This window comes from Eleutherodactylus coqui, chromosome 4, assembly GCF_035609145.1.
Source record: "Eleutherodactylus coqui strain aEleCoq1 chromosome 4, aEleCoq1.hap1, whole genome shotgun sequence".
In the NCBI taxonomy this organism is placed as follows: domain Eukaryota; kingdom Metazoa; phylum Chordata; class Amphibia; order Anura; family Eleutherodactylidae; genus Eleutherodactylus; species Eleutherodactylus coqui.
The window spans coordinates 31,141,985-31,154,421 of NC_089840.1; positions in this window are offsets into that span (position 1 = coordinate 31,141,985).

Sequence of the window (12,437 nt, forward strand, 5' to 3'; positions counted from 1 at the left end):
CCCTTTTGCCCCCCAGGGTCTCGCCTTTCTGTTTCTCTTAGACACAATGGTGCTGGAACTGGTCATGTGCTGTCCTAACGCATCTGTGCTAAGGAACAGCAAGTTGTGCATTCAGACATGTTAGTTGAAGCCCTGCATTGTATTCGGCTGCTCTTGACTGTGCAGCGTCTGTTGGTCAGAAAGATTCTTGACGTCCTCCGCTGACCCCTTTCGGTGATGAGTTGTTTCTGTCCACAGGATCCGCTTTCTCTGAATGTTTTTCCTCAATCACACCATCCTCTGTATATTTTGCACACAGTTACATGAGAAAACTCTGCATGGTCGGCAGTGACATCCTGACCCGGGCTAGCCTAGCACCGATGACCCGGCCTTGTTGGAAGACGCACAGATCACTGGATTTTCCCATCTAATGTGGATACACATGAAAACTGATCCACGGGAAACTTGTCACGGGATTTTATGCTGAACTCCAAGTCCAAGGCTCTAATTTTCATACAGGGATGCTCCAAACATAAAACAGACAATGTCTCTTTAAAGGGAAGATGTAAGGGGTTAAACCTTTTTGATGTGACTGGGTGGACTTCTATGTGATCAAGGCCCGTCAGAGACAACAGTTATGTGATTATTTACTGTGATTTTGTAGCTGTGAGAGAAAAGGCCCTTTGGCCGGCCCCCCAGAAATGTCCAAGGACTGCCTCTGTGCTTGGGGCTGTGAATGGGGACTAGACCCTACCCCTGAGTGATGTCATGCTGGCCATCATCATGCAGCATGCAGAGCGTGTGTGAGAGCAGTGGATGCAACTATGGTAGCGCAGAGCAAAGGAGAATGCTGCAGAGAGACCCATAAGTGAAATGGGAGCTGCCGCTGAGTTCAGAGAACAGCGTGGGAGAAAGGGTCCTGATGACCTTTGGGCCGAAGAAGTCTACCAAAAGGGCCTTGATGATGCAGAGGCCAAAAATGACTTAACACTGCATGGTAGCAGCGGGAGTCTCCCTTCCCACAGGGAACTCAGTCCCTGTGGAGGCAGACAGTACTATAGACCTGGATTGGATGACAGTGCCATGGATCCAGATGTGACCAAGCTGTAGCACATGAAAGAGTGGTCCAACGACTATTTAGTATGTGCACACTAGGGACTATGATGGACGAATACGGACTGGTGGAGTAGCCCCTCCGAAGGGACTGGGAATCGTAACGCAATGTTTATGAACTACCAGGTTACTGGAGCGTTTAAAGTTTTTTATTAATATGTGTTAGAATGTGTAAAACATTGCATAATGGGGGTCGGTACGCAGATGAAGATGTGACGGGGGACGAGGCATTTCGAGTAGTGGTGTTATGCACCAACAAAAGATTATGTGAGTTGGAAGTTCACTTATGGTGCGTTGAGTCCACAATGAGCTCCTCAGTTGATGATGCACTCTGACACCTACGATGCGTGAGGCCGTGGTGTGGTTAGGCGGTGGACCTTCAAGAAAATAGATAGGAGTGTGACTATAAGCATGGAGTACTACTGGGACAGTGGTTAGTCATGGTGGAAGTTCAAAGTGCCTTGTCTCACCAAGGTGAACCCCTGACATGGATACGTGGATATATATGTTATAATCTGGATTCCGGTTACAAATTAAGTAACAATTAAGTAGCAAAAAAAACCCTACGGGGTGAAGTACTGTGCCAGTTAAGTAAAGTTTTTATTTCTTTTAGTACCACCACCCACCCGCTTCATCTCTACTGCAGTGGCCATTCGGGGCATTTTATACAAATTCATCTACACAACAGACAGAAGATAAGGAAAGTTCCAAAGAGCGTAAAGAAGAAAGCCATGACATGACTCTAACACATACTATGTGTGATGTCTGAGGGTGGGCAGGGGGCTCGGGGTTGATTTGATTCACAGTCATGAAGTTGCGGAGTGACCCGCTCCTGTTCCACTGAGATCAGCAATACTCCGTATTTATGGGGAGAAAAGACTTGGAATAAATATCCAACCAAGTTCTTCGCCGATGACTGAAGACTTTTCCATATAAAGTTAGGCTGGTCATTCTTGAGGCAAGCAGCAGGCAGGCGGGCTAACTAACACTTCAGCATAAAGATGTCCGTAACCCTTTCCAATCCAATTTGTATCCTGGTTTTCCTAGGGGGCTTACTCTTTTTCTGCTGTTATACAACGGCGCTATCTGCTGGCTAAAGCCAGTACTGCATGAGGTGGCACGTTGGATAGGCTCCGACAGCAGAGAGGCTGGCAATATACAGTAAGAGAACCCCAACGGGCGTCTTTCAACATCGGAGCTGTACAGCCTTAAATCATAATGTCTTAAGATTTCAGACAGTGGATTGGAAAGGGTTAATATCGTTGCTCAAAATGTGAATCAATGATCCCCGCTTGGATTTCGTAAGGAATGAAGGCCATATTGTGAGGCTGTGGTGGCATCTAGAGAGTCACCTGGCTGACGGTCTCGGATATGGATACTTAGTATTTCATTCCTGAATATTACTTAGGAAACAATGGAGACCGTCCGACTAATTAATGAATGAACAGTAGAGAATTGTTTCGTATGGACAGGGTAACATTGCCGTCAGGCAGCCTTTGGCTCTCGGAGAGTGGAGACCGTCCACTTCCTGCACTCAACTATCAATCATACCACTAATGACACGGACCCCGGTGAAACCGCTTTGTGGGCATTTAGAAACATATGAGGAAAACATACAGAGAAATTGTCCGTCAGGACGCACGGACGTGACCGCCATCAGTTGTAGAAGGCAGCAAGAAAAGGAGGCGGCATCCGTAAAATCATGGTTCTATGAGACATATTATCCCAACAGTAAGGAGGACATAAAGGGCGCGACAAACTGATGCGTTTCAAGCTGTCACAGCAGCTTCCTAGGGCTCTCTGAGACGGGCGTAACTTGCTGCGCACCGTGAGTGTATCTCTCCAGTGCGAGAACGCAGCAAGTACTCAATGACATCGCTCCGTGCTGATAATCCTCATTCATTATATTGGCATGTAAGCACACGTATTTATGTGCGCAATATGCAGAGAATAGAACCCATTGATGTCAATGGGCTCATCCTTAGCTCCTTTTTCGCGCGCAGAGAAAAGAATGCAGTATGCTCTACTTTTGTGCACCAAACGGGATGTGTAATATGATGCGCAATTCCACAAGAAAACTGAACACATCTGGAAGTCATTAGGCTAAATAGACATTTAAATTGGGAGCGGCCTGTGTGCAAAAAACCCATGATGTGTGAGTGCAAAAAGACTCGTTCATAACTAGAGATGAGCGAGTATACTCGCTAAGGCACATTACTTGAGCGAGTAGTGCCTTAGCCGAGTATCTCCCCGCTCGTCTCTAAAGATTCGGGGGCTGGCGGGGGACGGGGAGCGGCGGGGGAGAGCGGGGAGGAACGGAGGGGAGATCTCTCTCCCTCTCTCCCCCTCGCTCCCCGCCGCAACTCACCTGTCACCCGCGCCGGCCCCCGAATCTTTAGAGACGAGCGGGGAGATACTCGGCTAAGGCACTACTCGCTCGAGGAATGTGCCTTAGCGAGTATACTCGCTCATCTCTATTTATAACGCAAGTACGTTGCACTAAGACGTGTGCAAAAACGCATGTGCCTATGAGAAGGAGCCCTCGGTCATTGCAGAAGAACATGGCCCGCCTGCTCTGTTTAACTAGGCAATAAGCAATCAAAAAGGCAATCATATGACTAAGACGAAAAAAGCTAGAGAGGAAAGGGAGATAGAAGAATTAACCCTTAGTGATGTAAAATCCGCTCAGATCTCTTGTTTGAACCAAAGGGGGCGCTGGTTTTCAACCTAAAAATCCAATATGTTTCTCTGTTAAATAATTTTTAATGGCGGTCGCCTCCCCTAATGGGACGTCTGAGCCGTTCAATGCCGACAGAGCGCAGAGATGAGAAACTCTCGGCATGTAGGTAGAAGCAATGCGCAGAAACATCCCCGGATGCCCCGTTTGGGGTATTAGAGATACGACGCCTACAAGTCCTGCAGCCGATGAGAGACACAGGTGATGAGTGCACTTACCTGTTGTCAGGTGTTCTAGCTCTCTTTTTTCTGTATAGTCACATGATTACTCTTTTGTTTGTTTATTGGTTGTGTTTCTTTTTAACCCCTAAAGGACATGTAGTTTTTATTGATACCATTTTTGAGTTCATATAATATATTGTAAAACTTTTATTAATTTTTTTTGGAGGCCCGGGAGAACAAATACATCAATTCTGCTAGTGTTTTGTTTTTTTTCCTACAGTGTTAGGGCTTATTCACAGGAGCGTATATTGGCCGTCGTTTTCACGGTCGGCCGATTTAGGCTACCATGTGAGCTGTCTATCCCCTTCCCTCCCCCTCACCGGCTCTCTGCCTCTCTCCTCCCTTCTGGCTGTTTGCACTGCTAAGCTACCGCCCCTTGTCTGCAGCCAGCAATGGAAGGGGACTGCACAGTCAAGAGTAGCCCAGTACAACCCTGGTGCTCCCCCCCCCCCCCCCCCCCTCCCTCCCATTGCAAACAGCCAGAGGGGAGGAGAGAGGCAGAGAGCCAGCAAGGGGGAGGATAGCTCAGATGGAAGCGTAAACCAGCCGGCCGTGAAAACGGCGACCGATCTGCGCTCGTGTAAATAAGCCCTTTATTATGCAGTATAAATGACATGATATGTTTTTTTCTGCGGGTCGCTACGATTACGATACTATTATTATTATTTTTTTAGGTTTTTCCACTTTTGCAAAATAAAAACCCTCTTTTATAGAAATCATAATTACTTTTACATCACTGCATACGTTTTTATTTTTCCATGGACGGAGCTCTGTGGGGGCTGTTTTTTTGCATGATGTAGTATTTATTGGTACCATTTTGAGGTACATACAGATTTTTTGATCACTTTTATTGCATTTTTCGGCAGGCGAAATGAACAAAAAAATCATTTTGCTGCTTTTTTTTCTAGGTTATTTTGGCACGCAGGATCCATAGTTTATTCAATTTATTGTGATGATTCCAAGTATGTGGGATCTTTACCATTTTTAATTTTTTTTGTTAGTTTTTTACGTGGTTTTCTTTTATACTATTTTTACTATTTTGTTTTTTCATTTTTTATGTCCTGGCAGGGGACTTGAACCAGAAAAGCTCTGATTGCTATGAAAATGCATGGTAGTACTTCTGTTTACAATAGTGATGGCAAGTCCAGACACCAGTGTCTGGCATCCTGTTGCTATGGCAACTAGAGATGAGCGAGCACCAAAATGCTCGGGTGCTCGTTACTCGGGACGAAATTTTCGCAATGCTCGAGGGTTCGTTTCGAGTAATGAACCCCATTGAAGTCAATGGGCGACCCGAGCATTTTTGTATATCGCCGATGCTCGCTAAAGTTTTCGTTTGTGAAAATCTGGGCAATTCAAAAAAGTGATGGGAACGACACAGCAACGGATAAGGCAGGCGAGGGGCTACATGTTGGGCTGCATCTCAAGTTCCCAGGTCCCAGTATTAAGCCACAATAGCGGCAAGAGTGCCCCCCCCCCCCCCCCCACTGTCAGCGTAAAGATCGTTCTCCTCTGCCATAGCTGTAACAGCTGTGGCAGAGAAGAACGATGTTAGCCCATTGAATTCAATGGAGCCGGCAATACAGCAGGTTCCACTGAAAGCAACGGGCTGCCGGCGATCGCGGGATGAATTGTCGGGAAGGGGTTAAATATATAAGCCGTTCCCTGCAATTCATCCAGAAATGTGTTACAATAAAAATATATACCGGCGTATAAGGCGACGGGGCGTATAAGACGACCCCCCAACTGTCACCTTATACGCCGGGAATACAGCGGAGCAAAGAATAAAAATCATTACTTACTTCTTCTGACGTTCTGCGGCGCTCCTGCAGGCTGTCGCTCCCTCCTGGTCCACGGCAGAGTATTGCTTTCTGGACGCAGGGCTTGAAATCCCCGCCTCCAGAAACACAGCCAATCACAGCCATTCAATGACATCATTGTCATTGGCTGTGATTGGCTGAAGGCACGTGTGTTTCTGGAGGCGGGGATTTAAAGACCTGCGTCCAGAAAGCAATGCTCTGCCGGGAACCAGGAGGGAGCAACAGCCTGCAGGAGCGGCGCAGAACGTAAGAAGAAGTGAGTAATGATTTTTATTCTTTGCTCCACTGTATTGCCGGCGTATAAGGTGACAGTTGGGGGGTCGTCTTATACGCCCCGTCGCCTTATACGCCGGTATATATTTTTATTGTAACACATTTCTGGATGAATTGCAGGGAACGGCTTATATATTTAACCCCTTCCTGACCATTCATCCTGCGATCGCCGGCAGCCCATTGCTTTCAGTGGAACCTGCTGTATTGCTGGCTCCAGTGAATTCAATGGGCAAACATCGTTCTTCTCTGCCGCAGCTGTTACAGCTGTGGCAGAGAAGAAGGATTTGTCTTCTATATGTTCTCAATGGGGTCGGCGCTGCTGCCGCCGGCCTCATTGAGCACATATGGAGAAGATTTATGGCCTTAAGAAGGACCGTTGGGGTTCTTGAAGCCTACACTAACTCCTAACACTCTCCCTACAGCAGCTCCAACACGATACCACTTTCCCTGAACTAATCTCAGAATGCATCTGTGGCGAGCCGCGGGAGGGGCCGATTTATATACTCGGGTGACACCTGATCTCGCCAGCCACTCACTGCAGGGGGGTGGTATAGGGCTTGAACGTTGCAGGGGGAAGTTGTAATGGCTTCCCTGTCTTTCTATTGGCCAGAAAAGCGCGCAAATTTCTCAGGGAAGAAAGTGAAAGCAACTCGAACATCACGTGGTACTCGTTACGAGTAACGAGCATCTCGAACACGCTAATATTCGAACGAGTATCAAGCTCGGACGAGTATGCTTGCTCATCTCTAATGGCAACCCATTGGTCCTCGCGGAGGGCCAATGACATCACAGAGGGAACATGCTCCCTCTATGAACCCTTTACATGCCATGATCTACATAGGAGGGTAACAGTGGGGATTGCTGTTCTTATAGATCCCAACTATTGTAGCTGACTCCGGCTGTGGGGTGGCGCGGGTTCACTTCTGAGCCCGCGCCATGCACAGGATAAAACTTTACATCCTATTGCCTTAAGTACTACCCTGCCAGGAGGTAAAAGTATGTCCTGTGGCGTTAAGGGGTTAAACTGAGCAGATGAGTCATGTCCTTATGCTATGATTAAGCTCCCTTCACACAGGCGATCCCGATTTTGCCGCGACAAGATCGCTTCTTTGTTCCTGCGATTTTTGAGCAGCAGCGATGCTTTTTTTTTTTAGAATAATCTCACATTACTGCCGACTGCGATAAAATTGCGTGATTTTTTATCGCAAAAGTCAACAGGACTCGCTAATGTTAAAAACACATCGCACGAAAATTGCAAGTTGTTGCGATGCGATTAAAAGGAGGCTCCACAGGGAAACATAGAAGTTAAAAAAATTTGCACATCGCAGAAAGATAGAGCACGCCGCGATTTTTTTTCTCGCAACATTACAAACGTGAAAACACACTCACTCTCGCATCGCCCGAAAACAGCGTGATTTTATCGCCCGTTTGAAACCACCCTTAGAGCTGCTGAAGCAGCTTAAAACGGATCAGATTTTCGCACCATTGTAGGTCCTTCCTGTTGGGATTTTAATATGTTTCAATGAGGCTGGAGTCACACGGGCGTCAGCCTTTTTACGTTCGCCTGCTGGTGACGTAAAAGTGCGTGAAAGGGCACACAAATCTAACGTTTGTGCGCCCGTTCAGAAAGCCCTTGCCTGGCGCATATACGCCGAGGTCGAAATGCTGTTGGGTGCCGTAGGGATTTTTCCTACTCGCCGTCTCTCGGCTAGTGTGCTGGCTGCAACAAGGGGCGGAGAGGGGGCGGGACGGGGGCTGTGCTTAGCTCTGCTACCACCCCCTCCTATTGCAAATAGCCAGCAAGGGGTGGAGAGGAGCAGGTAAGGGGTGGGAGTTTAGCAGACACGCTGGTAAACTCCCTCCCACCTCCCTTCTCCGGCCGCTGTCATAGGCTCCATAGGAGTCTATGCAGCCGGCGCCAACGTAAAAGCTTGGCCGGCCGGGAGCTTTTACACCGTGGAAATACGCACATGTGCACTGATGCATTGTACACCAATATATCCGAGGGGCAGCATATATTGTCCGAGGCGTGAAAACCCGGACGATATCCACCCGTGTGAATCCAGCCTGAAACCACGATTTTATGGATGCCGGGTCCTTCTTTTGTTGTCTTCTGCAATATGAGAAAACAAAGCCAAGGAATAAAGGATTTTCATGTTACATTAGCAGGATGAGATTGTGATTGTCAGGTAAATCGGTGCAGTGATGGGACAATGTATTTTGGTGCTCTTGGCATTTTTAGGCAAATTTCATCCCCTCCACCATCAATTCAAAGCTACCTTACTTGGCAAGAAAATAGATTTAAACTATTTTAAAAGACCCGGATTAAATATATGTTTATTCCAGTAACTCTGTAACATCTGTAATTGAAGTTGTTCATTTTAATTTTCTTCTCCATTTGGCCCAGATTACCATGATGATTTCTGACGTAGCTATGAGGAGTACATAAGCAGCAGACGCACCTGGGCCTTGGAGCCTGAGGGTTCCAGAAGACCCTCTGCTACAAATGAAGACCACAATATTATAAATGGCATTTGGGAGCTGGAGGGCCCTGCCAAAGATTTTGTATTGGGGCCAAGGGAGCTTCAGGTCGTACTTCAGCCTACATGGGACGGAATTAGGATGCGCTGACATTTCTATGTCCTACTGGTATCTCTATGGGGCTTGAATTCTGCACCTGTTAAAAGCTGCACGTCTTTACTTTAAAATTACAAAATGAAATTCTGCTGCGGAAATAACGTTATGTTAAAATGAAGCCCACCATTGTTTTTCTGGCGAAATTCTTCACCAGTTTGATATATCACATACCTGCCTTCCCATTGGAAAAAATTAGAGTTGAATCCAAGATGGGAGCATTCAAAATGGCCATCACATTGGTGATAGGACCAGAGGCCCCAATGCAAAATGTGTAGCAGGGCCCCTAATTATAATGTTTTATTAATAGTACTGGGCTACCTATATAAAGAGGAGAGGGGCCTTATGGGCCCCCTAAGGCTCCTGGGCCCAGGTGCAACCGCATCCCCTGCATCCTCTATAGTTATGCCCCTGGATAGGGCCTAACAGGTTTGCCTCTTCTGCCACAACTTCTACACATAACTGGATCATCATCTGCCAAACCGTTTTCATTCTATCTGGTTGTTTCCATACTTTTGAGGCACCCAACCATTCATTGCGCTGTACCAGGTCCGCAGTGTACAGTAAGACTCCATATTAGTTTATTAGCTTTCCTTCAGAAATATGAATTTTGGGAACAACGTAAATAATTTTTTTCAAGAAAGCAAAATTATTGCTTGGACGATGCGAGGTTAAAAAACGAGACATTTGATATTTATCAGGAATCACCAATACAAATTTCCTAATAAAACCGGAAGGAAGGCGAGACGCTCTCCGTAAGCGGAATCAATACTTATGTCGCTCTGATGACTCTTTAATTGGTGGATAATAGAGGATTCTGTATAAGATAATACTATATACATTCATTCCTCCGTCTACAAGCCGCGCTCTACTAATGGAGATATAGTGGCGATGTAGCAATATGCAGCAAATCCACCGGACTATTATTGGGTTACATTCGTGCGGGTCACAGGTACGGCGCCCTTCACAGGCGACACCAACATGACAGACCAAGACGTGATGAATGTCCTAAGAGCTGTTTGACATCAGTGTTTTCTACGCACTTATCTCCCGCGCAGCGAGTAAGCAATGAATAGCGTACTTGCTGCGTGCTAGCTAGGCAGAAGGAAAGAGTAATATATGTAACGCAGTATAAATAACCACACGTTATGTGACAGTGAGTCCACTGTGTCACCAAACATGTCGGCAGGAAGATAACCAGCGCCCATGTAGAGGCGAGCCCAGAATAAATAGACTTGCATCATGGCTGATTGGTCGACTAGGGGAAACACATCCCTGTCTGCCAATCAGTCCTTACACCATTGGAAATGCAGCATAAGGGCTCAGTCAGACAAGCGTTTTTTTTTGCGCACCTATGTGCACAAAAAAGTGCTCCACGCATTATCAAAATGCGCGTGAGCGTAGCTGCGTCCCATCGCTTTCAATGGGGCCAGTGCTGCTGCTGCTGGCCCCATTGAAAGCAATGGGATGCAGGCAACCCCTGCAGTGATTTTGGGGGAAGGTCTTGAAATATAAGCCCTTCCCTGAAAAACATTCCTAGGTGTAGAAAAAAAACATTATTCACCTAGCAGCGCTGTCCAAGCTCCGGCGCGTCTTCTCTCTTGCATGCCGGCACTGATCTAAAGCACTTTCTTCTGGCTGGGGATTTAAAAATCCCTGCCTCTTGAAAGTGCTGGTCTGATTGGCTGAGCGCCCAGCAAATCACAGGCAGCGCTCAGCCATTCATTGAATGACAGCTGAGCGCTGCCTGTGATTGGTCACAGTGTTCAGCCAATCAGAGGCAGCGCTCAGCCATTCATTGAATTTAATGGCATAGAGGGTAGAGATGGGTTTCAGAAGCAGAGGTATAACCTGAAGCTACTGGGCACCAGTGTAAAGTCTGAAGCACTGCCCCCCTGGCTATCATGTGGCACTTAAAATATTGGTGTCTCCATTTGTGGCAGAGTGGCCTTTGGGATCCTCAGACTCTAGACCCTAGGTGCAACTGCTGCTTCTGCAATCCCTATAGCTACACTCCTGACCAAAGAGGCAGCAAACTCTGCAGTCTTGGGAGAAATCGTCATGGTGGTATGGGCCAAATGAAGACGAAAAGTAAAAGTGAATGACTGCATTTACAGATGTCATTTTCTGAGTGTCCACAATAAATATTGATTCTGCATGTACCTAGAGCTTTTAAAATAGTTTACATCTTTTTATTAGTAAGTAAGGTCGTTTGGAATTAACAGGAGGGGGGAACAATTTGCCTAATCTGCCTAGGGCACTGAAATACTTTGTCCCGGCCCTGTGTGGAGTTACCTGTCAATCACAATTTCATCCTGCTAATGTAACATGAAAATCCTTTATTCCTTGGCTTTGTTTTCCTCATATGTTTCTAAATGCTCACAAAGCGGTTTCACCGGGGTCCGTGTCATTAGTGGTATGATTGATAGTTGAGTGCAGGAAGTGGACGGTCTCCGCTCTTCGAGAGCCAAAGGCTGCCTGACGGCAATGTTACCCTGTCCATATGAAACAATTCTCTACTGTTCATTCATTAATAAGTCGGACGGTCTCCATTGTTTCCTAAGTAATATTCAGGAATGAAATCCTAAGTATCCATATCCGAGACCGTCAGCCATGTGACTCACTAGATGCCACCACAGCCTCACAATAAGGTCTTATGGCCTTCATTCGCTGTGGCACTCCAGGCGGGTATCACTGATTCACAATTTTTGAATAGATATTAGTAGGGGTGCACCAAGATTACAAGTTATCCTCTATCTATAGGATAGGGGATAACTTGCTGATCAGTGAGGGGCTCACAGCTGAGACCACCGCCGTTCTCCAGATCAGGACCCCCATGTCCTGTTTTGCTTGGGCTGCTTCTCCCCCCGCAGTGACTCAACATCAAGGAAGCCCTGGCTGAGCTGTAGGAACTTTCAAACGTTGATCCAGGGATTATTCTGGTCGCCATTATGGAGTCGGGAAGGAAATTTTCTTTTCCCCCCACAATGGGCTAAATTGGCTTCTGCCTCATTGGGGTTTTTTTGCCTTCCTCTGGATCAACAAGGGGGGTGGAAACAGGGTGAACTGGATGGACATTTTCTTCTCTCAGCCTAACATACTATGTTACTGTGTATTTCAATGGGGCTGATGGAAATACCTGAGTGGATGCCATTCAGTAGCCTCCTCATTGTGGGAGGTGCAGTGAGGAAGATGAGTGGCACAAGACTCCCGATTTCAAGATTGGCAGGGATCTCAGCAGTAAGCCCCTCACCAATGTGCTTCTCTGTTTGAAAATTAGACATGTAACCCCGGAGTGCAGCATAAAATCACATGATAAGTTTTATGTGGATCAGATAAATTGTGAATCCACATTAGATGAGAAAATTCAGTGATCTGAGAGACTTCCAAGGACGCCAAGGCTTCACTACTAGACTAGCCGAGGCCGGGGTGTCACTGTCGACTGCATGGGGCTTCTTGTATAACGGTGTGGAGAGTATAGCAAGAATAATGTGCTTGAGGAAAAATATCCAGCGAAAGGGGATCCTGTGAAACAACTCACCACTGAAAGGGGTCAGAGGAGGATGTCAGGAATTGCTCTGATGAACAGATGCTGCAACCCGAATACAATGTTGGTGATCCAATGAACATGTCCAGAAGCACAACTCATCATTCCTTATC